This window comes from Panthera tigris, chromosome A1 (assembly GCF_018350195.1).
Source record: "Panthera tigris isolate Pti1 chromosome A1, P.tigris_Pti1_mat1.1, whole genome shotgun sequence".
NCBI classification, from domain to species: Eukaryota; Metazoa; Chordata; class Mammalia; order Carnivora; family Felidae; genus Panthera; species Panthera tigris.
The window spans coordinates 154,650,487-154,659,500 of record NC_056660.1 but is presented as its reverse complement, the minus strand read 5'-3'; positions in this window follow the sequence as shown (position 1 = coordinate 154,659,500).

Below are 9,014 nucleotides of genomic sequence, written 5' to 3'. Positions count from 1 at the left end.
AGAGAGAGAGAGAGAGAGAGAGAATCTTAAGCAGGCTCCTGCACTGTCAGCACAGAGCCGGAGGTGGGGCTCTAACTCACTAATGGTGAGATCATGACCTGAGCTGAAATCAAGAGTAGGAGGCTTAACTGACTGAGTCATCCAGACGTCCCCATACACAAGTATTTTAGACATATTTTGGTGGGATAGTCACCAGGTACCAGGCAGCTTCTGAAAACAGGCATTGAGGATGTCCAGAACTGGAATCATAAGACACAAGCTCATGGGAAACACAGGTATTTCCTCTTCCTGAAGATTCTCTGCCTTGGCCTTCAAGTTTCATGATACTCCCCACCTCACCCTTGTCAGGTGAGTCAATGCCAGCTCACAGTGGGGACAACTCCATGGCAAAGGTGTGAGTGGGAGAATCTGGGGGTAAGTGGGGTAAGTGGCCCTCTTCAGGGGTGCATATCTCCGTGGGATTGTTAATGCTTAAGAGGGGAGCCAGAGTTAGGTGTCCCTTGAGACGTGTACTGCTTTCAAGGGAGTATCACAGTTCTTGTCAAAATAATGCTGTGTAAGAGTTTATTGTAGGCAGGACAATGGCTCCCCAAAGATGTCCAGGTCCTAATTCAAAGAACTTGTGAGTATGTTAGGCTACCAGGGAAAGAGGAGTTGGGTTTGCAGATGAAATTAATGTTGCTAACCACCTGACCTTAGGGTGGAGCGATAACCCTAAATTATCCATGTGAACTCAATGGAATCACATGCATCCTTAAGAGTGGAAGAGGAATCAGAAATAAGAGGACCAGTGAGGTGGGCAGTGTGAGAAGAACTTTTTGTTCTGGGCTTTGAAGATGGAGGAAGGGGGCCATGAGGCAAGGAAGGTGACGGGCCTCTAGGAACTTGCGGCTGAATGTATTCTCTCACAACTCATACATTTTAATCCTAATGGCTAATGTGATGTGGCATTAGCAGGTGGGCCCTTTAGGAGGTGAGTAAGTCACGAGGGTGGAGTCCTCATAAATGGGATTAGTGCTCTTAAAACGAGACCCCACAGAGCTCCGTCAGCCCTTCTGCCATGTGAGGACACACCAGGTAGTCTGTGACCCAAAGAGAACCCTCACCCAACCATGCTGGTCCTCTGATCTTGGACTTGCAGTCTCTAGAACTGTGAGAAATAAATTTCTGTTGTTTATAATCTCTCCTGTCTGTGGTATTTTGTGAGAGCAGCCTGAGTAGACTAAGATAGAGCTGGAAGAGGCAAGGAAATAGATTCTCCCTACAGCTTCCAGAAGGAACACAGCTCTGTTGACACCTTAATTTTAGCCCAGTGAGACTCATTTTGGACTTCTGATTTCCAGAACTATGAGATAATAAATCTGTGTTGTTTTAAGCCACTCCGTTTGTGGCAATTTGTTACAGTTGCTACAGAAAACAAATACACTACCCTAATAATTATCACCGGTGATTACCAATATTTGCGGATTTAGTCCTCAGGCTCCATTCTCAGGGACAGATAATTTTCCAGCAGCCAGTTCGGGAAAGAAACTGGAACAAAACCCCCAAGATGGACAAGTAGCATTGCTCCGTTCACTGTGTGGCAAATAAAGCTGTTTGCCTGACCCCAACTTTTTCTCACTTTTACTTTGTATCTGGTCTTTCTCTGTTTGAAAGAGAATCACATGTCTTTCACAGAAAGGTGTGACCTTTATGTATACCCATTTATAAAAGTGTGGTGGGTTGAGAATCACTAAAATGTTATGGAAAACAAAAACCAGCATGGTTTAGGATTATTTCAGCAAAGGTTAATACTCCAAATAAAATTAAAATCAGTCATTTATTATAATAGTATGAAAACCAAAGAGATTTTCACATGGTAGCTTAACCTTCAAACATAACCATTTAAGCAGAGTACGTCATTTATTATTAAACATGGTCAAGCATGCAAAACTATAATGCTACCAGTCTGAATATTTAACTTAAATGTCCATGCCATAGTGTAGAGTTTATTCCTAATTTAGGACTCTACACCGTAATTATTTAAATACGATGCCTGGCAATCAACGATGCTGGAATCAAAGGACACCTTCCATTAGCCAAGGTTGTTATTCAGTGTTTAAACCTTAGGCTTTTAGAGAAGCAGAAGAAATAAAATAGCAGCACCTGGTTTCCTACGTTCCAGAACTTCTAGTAACTAGAAATCAACTAATATTGTTTAGGGAGGCAAATGAGAGAAGTAAAAAGAGCCGATTTGTACTGTCTTGGGAGTGAAGCTCAGAGTTTCAGTCAGAGATGTGTGTTCAAGAAAAATGCTAGTAAAAAAACAACACTGTCTCCCCAACATGTGCAGCAGCTTAATACAGAAAGCTATTTTTATTGTATAACGTGAAGCATAATTGTTTTGAGCATTTTCTTAGAGATTCTGTAACTAAAGAAAAATAGAGTACAATGGACTGTGTTTAGTGACACAGACACGTCTTTAGGTCTGCTTGGAGTCTCTCCATTTCTGCACACATGTCGGGGGAAACAATAGAGAAATGACAGGTGGAGATTTTGAAAACAGAGAGAATTTAGGGAATTAAGAAAGATAATAGCTAATGTCAAAAGGTGCCAAGGAAACTGCCTGTAACGTTTAAAAACATGTTGCTTTTTAGAGACCTAGAAAAAGTGAAGGCGATAAAACCAGAAGACCTACTCCATCAATTCTGTAATTGTTTTATTTAAAAGCCCATCTCTGAAACTTCGGCAGCTTTCTCATGTGCTCTCTGTAATATTTATTGAGTTAAATCTCTCTGTTCACCTCGGGGAATGTATACACTTTTCCAGGTCACTGAGGCAATGATTCCCTATATGATGCTCCAAAGTCTGAAAAGCTAAATCTGCTTCTGTGTTCATTTGGTCTCTGTTACTCTAGTTAATCAGAAGTTTATGGAGGGATCTAAAGTGCCAGTGCCACCATTATAGGGTTGTTTTAATTTTCCCTGGCATTTTAGACTGCATTTTCCCATTACGTCTTGGGATGCTGTTGCTATTGTATTGAACATTCTAGTTTTCAAGGAAGAACTTATATAGCGTGAGACCCTAGATATCTCCATCTAGGAGAGACTTACCCCAACAATGTGTTTCTTATACATTCTATGTATAAAGAGCGAATAGAGAGAAACCTTCACCCGAGTCAGCAAAGGTAGGCACAATCATTTAAATTTTACAAAGTATCTTTGCAACTTTGGGTCTTCAAGCTCATTTGGACCTCATTATTTTCACATCATTAAATATAATTTTGTTTTTAATTAAGACAGAAATTTAGCAGTAGTTTCTTTTTCAGACTTTTCCCCCCCAGGCAGCACATTTTCCAGGTGGTGCCTCTGACCACCATAATCATTTAGAGCGAACTTTCTTTAACAATATCAGGGTGCCTTCTGATTTTGTTCCTTCACTATGGACACAACTGGTTTTGACCTTTCACTATCTCCAATGTCTTGACGTCTTCAACGCTGACTGCACATCTCCGCCTGGATATGATAATAGTATCCAAAATCAGTTTGTTTAAAACCGAACTCACTATCTCACTCCTTATCTCCCATCCCCCAAATTGGTTCCTCTTGCTGTTATTAATTTACATCACCATCTACTCATTTACCCATTCTGGAAGCCTGAGAGGCATTCTCACATCCTCCACCTCCTCCACACGGTTACAGAGCCCTGTGGATTCCAACTCCTCCTTATCTCCTGTTTCATTCCCTCCGCTCCTCTTTGGCTCCTTTGCAGCTGTCTTAACTCAAGCTAACATGAGTGCCTACATTCCTTTACTAGTCTGCTTAGTTCCCTGCTTCCAGTCGAAGCCCTTTCCATTCTATCACCTACCTGGAAGTCGGATAGATGTATCTGAAATGCAAATGAAATCCTGTTACTTCTATTTCAAATTCCTTGGTGGCTCCTATAGGACTCTGCTCAAATTCCTTCATGGAGCAAACAAGCTCTTTAGGATTTGACCTCCATCGATTTTTCCAGATTAGTTTCCATTACTATTCCTGCCCCCATACATTGAGATAGCCAGCCCTACGCTGCTGCTTACAAGTCCCCGCAAGTCCCTGCCAATACACACCCCTGGGTCTTCGAAGTCGCTAGTTCTTCTGCTTGGAATAATCGCTCCCTTCCCACCTTCCCAGAGATCTCCCCCTATATGTCATCATTGGACTTAATTAATACATAGCATACACAGTATTTATTTTCTGTCTTCTCTGCCGTTTACTATCCTTTAAAAGTTTTATCATTTTGTCTTTCTCCTTTAAGTCTTTCATCCACTTGGAATTCGTTTTTATGCATTGTGCGATACAGAGGTTCAACTTCTTTCTTCCCCCATATAGATAAGCAATTGTCCAGATAACACTTATTGACACATTTCCTCCCTGACCTACAATGTTACTGCTTCACAACTCAAGTTTATATGCAGGTGTGTATCTGCCTGCAGATTCTATATTCCATTCCTTTTCTTTCTTATGTTCCGGTTCTGCACTGTATTAACTAATGTAACTTGATAATATTTTTTTTCGGTATCAGGGCAATTCCCCCATCCTGTTTTTGTCAGAAGATTGACTCAGATAGTTTTAACCCTTGATCTTCCATGCAAGGTTTAGAATTGACATGTTGAGTTTCACCGAAAACCTTTGGAAATTTCTTAGAATTGCCTTTAGTCTACACATGAATTAGAGGAGATTTCGCATCTTTGTAGTGTTCAGTTATTGTATCCATGAAGATGACACATCTCTCAACTTTTTCATATCTTCTTTTATGTGTTCCAATCAAATTTTATAACTTTCTTCATAAAAATATTACAAACTTTATAATTAAGTCTGGGTTTTTATACACATTATTGTGTTATTTAAGAATCATGGTAGTTTTCTCTCTTCCTTTTGAATTCTTTTTGCTTAACTTTTCCCAAGACCTTTGATACAATGTTAAGCAGAAGTTGTCACAGAGAGAAGCTTTGTCTTATTCTTCATCCCGTGGCTTCTAACAAGATTTTCTATTTGCCCTAGGTTTTATGTAATTTGAATACAAGAGGTTAGGTGGTTTGTTGTTGTTGTTGCTATTTAAAAAAGTCTTGCTTAGTGTTTTTTAAGATTCTTGAATATGTGGGTTGTCTATCTGTCCTTAAAATGGAAAGTTCTTCGCCATTATCAGTTCAAATATTTTTTCTTCCTTCTCTTAGTTCTTCTGGTGTTATAATTATGAGTTGGTTATACCTTTTGAAGTTGTCCCATTGTGCTTAGAAGTTCTGTTCTGTGTCATTCTGTTTTCTCTTTGCATCTCAGTTTGAGAAGTTTCTATTGACCTATTTACCTCAAGTTTGCTGATTGTTTCTCAAGTGTGTCAAGTCTACTGATGAGCCCATCAAGACCATTCATCATTTCTTTACTGTGTTTGTAATTTATAGCATTTCCTCTTTATTCTTCCTTAAGGTTTCCACCTCTTCACTTAACATTACCCATCTGAATCTGCATGTTGTCTCCTTTTTCCATTAGAGCGCTTGGCATAATAATTGTAGTTCCTTTAAATTCTCTGTTTGATAATTCCATTAGGTCTGCCATATCCGCGTCTCATTCTGATGACTGCTTTCTCTCCTCAGATTGTGTTTATCTTCAGATTGTGCTTTTTTCCCCCCTGTCTTTTGGCAACCTTGTAATTTTTTGTTGTTGTTGTAAGCAGAACATATTGTGTCAGATAACAGAGACTAATTTAATAGGCCTTCAGCCTGTGGACTTACGCTACTCTTGCTAAGAGTTGGGTTGTGTTTAACGTGTTTAATGTGTGTTGTAGTTACTGTTGCAGAGTCCTCAGATTCCTCCAGCATCCTTGTTTTTGTCTCTTCTCTTTGTCTTGGGGCTTCCCTATGTACTGCTCCCCAGAGAGATCCTGTGTCTTGCAGCTTTTTTGGCTGAAATCCACTATTATTTTACTGAAACCCAGTTGATACCGTGGTGGATGAGGAGGAGTATCGTAATTTATTTTTTAAAGTAATCTCTCCACCCAGCGTGGGGCTCAAACTCGTGACCCTGAGATCAATAGTTGCATGCTTTACTGGCTGAGCCAGTCAGGCACTCCAAGTTAAGCCTTACGTAATCTTTTGATCAACTCTTAGTCTTTTAGTGAGCCTGTGTTCAGGGGCTGTGGTCTTTATAATTATTTCTGTCCCTCCTCCAGTGGTTTGCTTTTTATTTTCCCTGCTCCCTTCCTCAGCTGTAGCATTTTGAATCTATTTCCTTGACACCCTGTCCCCTGTTTGCTATGGTTTTCATTTTTTCCTCTTGAATGAGATAGGAAGGCTGGAGGGGGGCTGGAATAGGGAAGAGTTCCTTTCCCCTATCTGGGACAAGGTTTCAAAATCATGCTAAGACAAAGTCCTTTGCCTCGGAGAGTAGCCCTATTTAATGGAGATGTCTCTGAGTAGATTTCATGAGGATTACTCTTACCCTCCCCTTGCCAGAGCCACACGGGAATCTTTCTCCAGTTTTCAGATGCTCATGTAAGACCTGTTGGGGTTGCTGGAGAGAAAGCCCATTAAAATCTAGGGGGACCAAAGACCCTGACCCTAGGAAAAATTCACCTTGGAGTCTGAAACTCTCATGCCTACACTTCTCTTTCAGCAGTTGTCAAAATTACTATTTAATTGTTCCTATCAGTTTAAGGCTCTAGGAACTTCTGCTGTAGCAAAGCAAGTCTCAACTCTCATATCTTTCTGGATGTGCCTCCCCCTAGGTTTTGGGGTGGTAATTTGTCTCACAACCTCCATTGTCTGATAGATCCAAGCAAAGTTTTTGATTTTCACTTTGTCCAGCTTTTTCTTCTTGTAATGATGGGAGTGACATCTTCCAACCTCCTTACGGCTTGAAGCTGAAACCACAATTGGCAACTTTTTATTCTTGATAGAAGCTGAAAAGATGATGGTATATTTTGTATAGAGTGGTTAATTATGTTTACTAATATTTTATTTGGAATTTTTGAATCTATGTGCGTGAATGAGACTGGCCTGTAATTTTCCTTTCTCTTACTGTCCTTGTTTGCTTACAGTATGAGAGGTTTATGAAATCACATAAAATGAATTGTCCCCTCTTCCCTGCCTTTTCTATTCTCTGGAATTGTTTGTATAAGACTGGGATTATTCCCTGAAAATTTATAAAAATTCTCTGTTGTGTTCTTTGTGGGAACAATTTAAACTTTACTTCAGTGTTCTTTATGGTAATAAGACCACTTGGGTTGTTAATACTTTTTTGAGCATGTTCAGTTAAGTTATTGCTTTCTGGAAATTTGTTCATGTTGTCTAAGTCATCAAATTTATGGGCATAAAATTATTCATTACATTTTCCTGTTGATGTATCTGCTGTTTTCTCTTCTGATGTCTTGTCCGTGTAGGAGGGTCATAACTGGGCTGAAGGTTTTCTTCATGAAACTTCTCTGGTAATTCAATATGTGATTAGGTCACAGCTAAGTTTTAGAAAATGTACTTCCTGTCACTCTCTGATCAGGGTCATCTGTTATCAACTCTAAGAGTTATATCAGCTGCCAAATGTTTTCTGTCATTCCGTGGGATATGTTGGGCCTTAGCCTAGACTGTGTGTGGGCCTGTACATTTAAAATGTCTTTAATAATTGGATCTTTTTGATTTCTTAACATTTGATGAAGATCTCTGCAACCAATTTGGCTAGAGTCTGCATGAGGCAGTCCAATTCAGAGGCTGCATTTAGACACAGCCTGTGAATCCAAAGTAACATGAGCAAAGTTCTAGTCACGCCATAGTTTGTGGCTGCCAAAATGTGGACACGGAAGCAGTTATTTTAAAACTTGATAAGCAACACAGCATTTTGGAGGACTGTGGAATAAAATGAATGCTTCTAGTTGCCCAATTGGAAAAGCATTTGCATGATTATTTACATCCTTATCATTGAATGCCCTTTATCTGATCATAGGATGTATGTTTTGGGTAAGAGTTCTCTTTAAAAGCATAATTTATATTTTAAGTAAGGTAATTTCTTCAAGCAAGATTTATGTTCTAGGGATTTTTCTATGTTTAGTACTTTATTCTGGTGAGATTTAGTAATCTTTTTGCTAAAAAATGAGGATATATTTAATTTTTATCCCCTTTAAAATATAATTTATACACAAATACAGACTATCTATCTATCTATCTATCTATCGTATATTTAGATACCTAGATGCCTTAATATAATATTTTTATATTTTTTGAGGGGTGGGGTATAATTTATACATAAGTTAAATTGGGAAGTTGGAAACTTCTTCGGTGTTCATGTAATGTTTAATTTAAATTATTTCCAACCACAGCCTAAGTCTCATGCTGCTATGGACAATCTGTGTTTCTTGGTATATGTTCCAACATTTTATTTAACAAAATAGAAATAGAAGAACAAATATAAAGGCACCAAATGTGAAGTATAGCTAGAAGGCTTTGACAGACATAACAGCAAAGCTACTTCATCTTTACAGCATTTGATTCAGCGACATTGTAACTCAAAAGATTTCATCTTTGAGCATTTAATTCTGTAATTTAAAGAACAACTCAACACGACATAAAAAGGAGAAATGTCCAGTTCGGTCCTCATGCACACAAGTTGAAAAGTATGAAGTACATCAGCTCTGGCAAATTCAATCTTTATCTGATTGTGATTATTGTAGAAGAACCCCCTGTTGATGCACCAACCACCTTCCTCATTTGGTCAAATTCAAGAGTATTAAGTCTGAGTCATCTTGGAAAAATAATTATTAACGACTAAAAAAATATATGGCACATTGATAAAATATGGTATCTTCAGATCTTCAAGACACATTTATAAATAAAGCGAACCAGTTAAAAAGCTAAACTTGCCCTCCAATTGGTGGATAAAACAGAGACCTTAAACATTAGAAAAAACTATCAGGTAATAAAAAATTTCGACAAGGGAAATAGTTTATTTTACGCTCTCTTTACATAGATATCTGAGAACACAAAAGATAAATGCGAGTAGTTTATTGGAAGG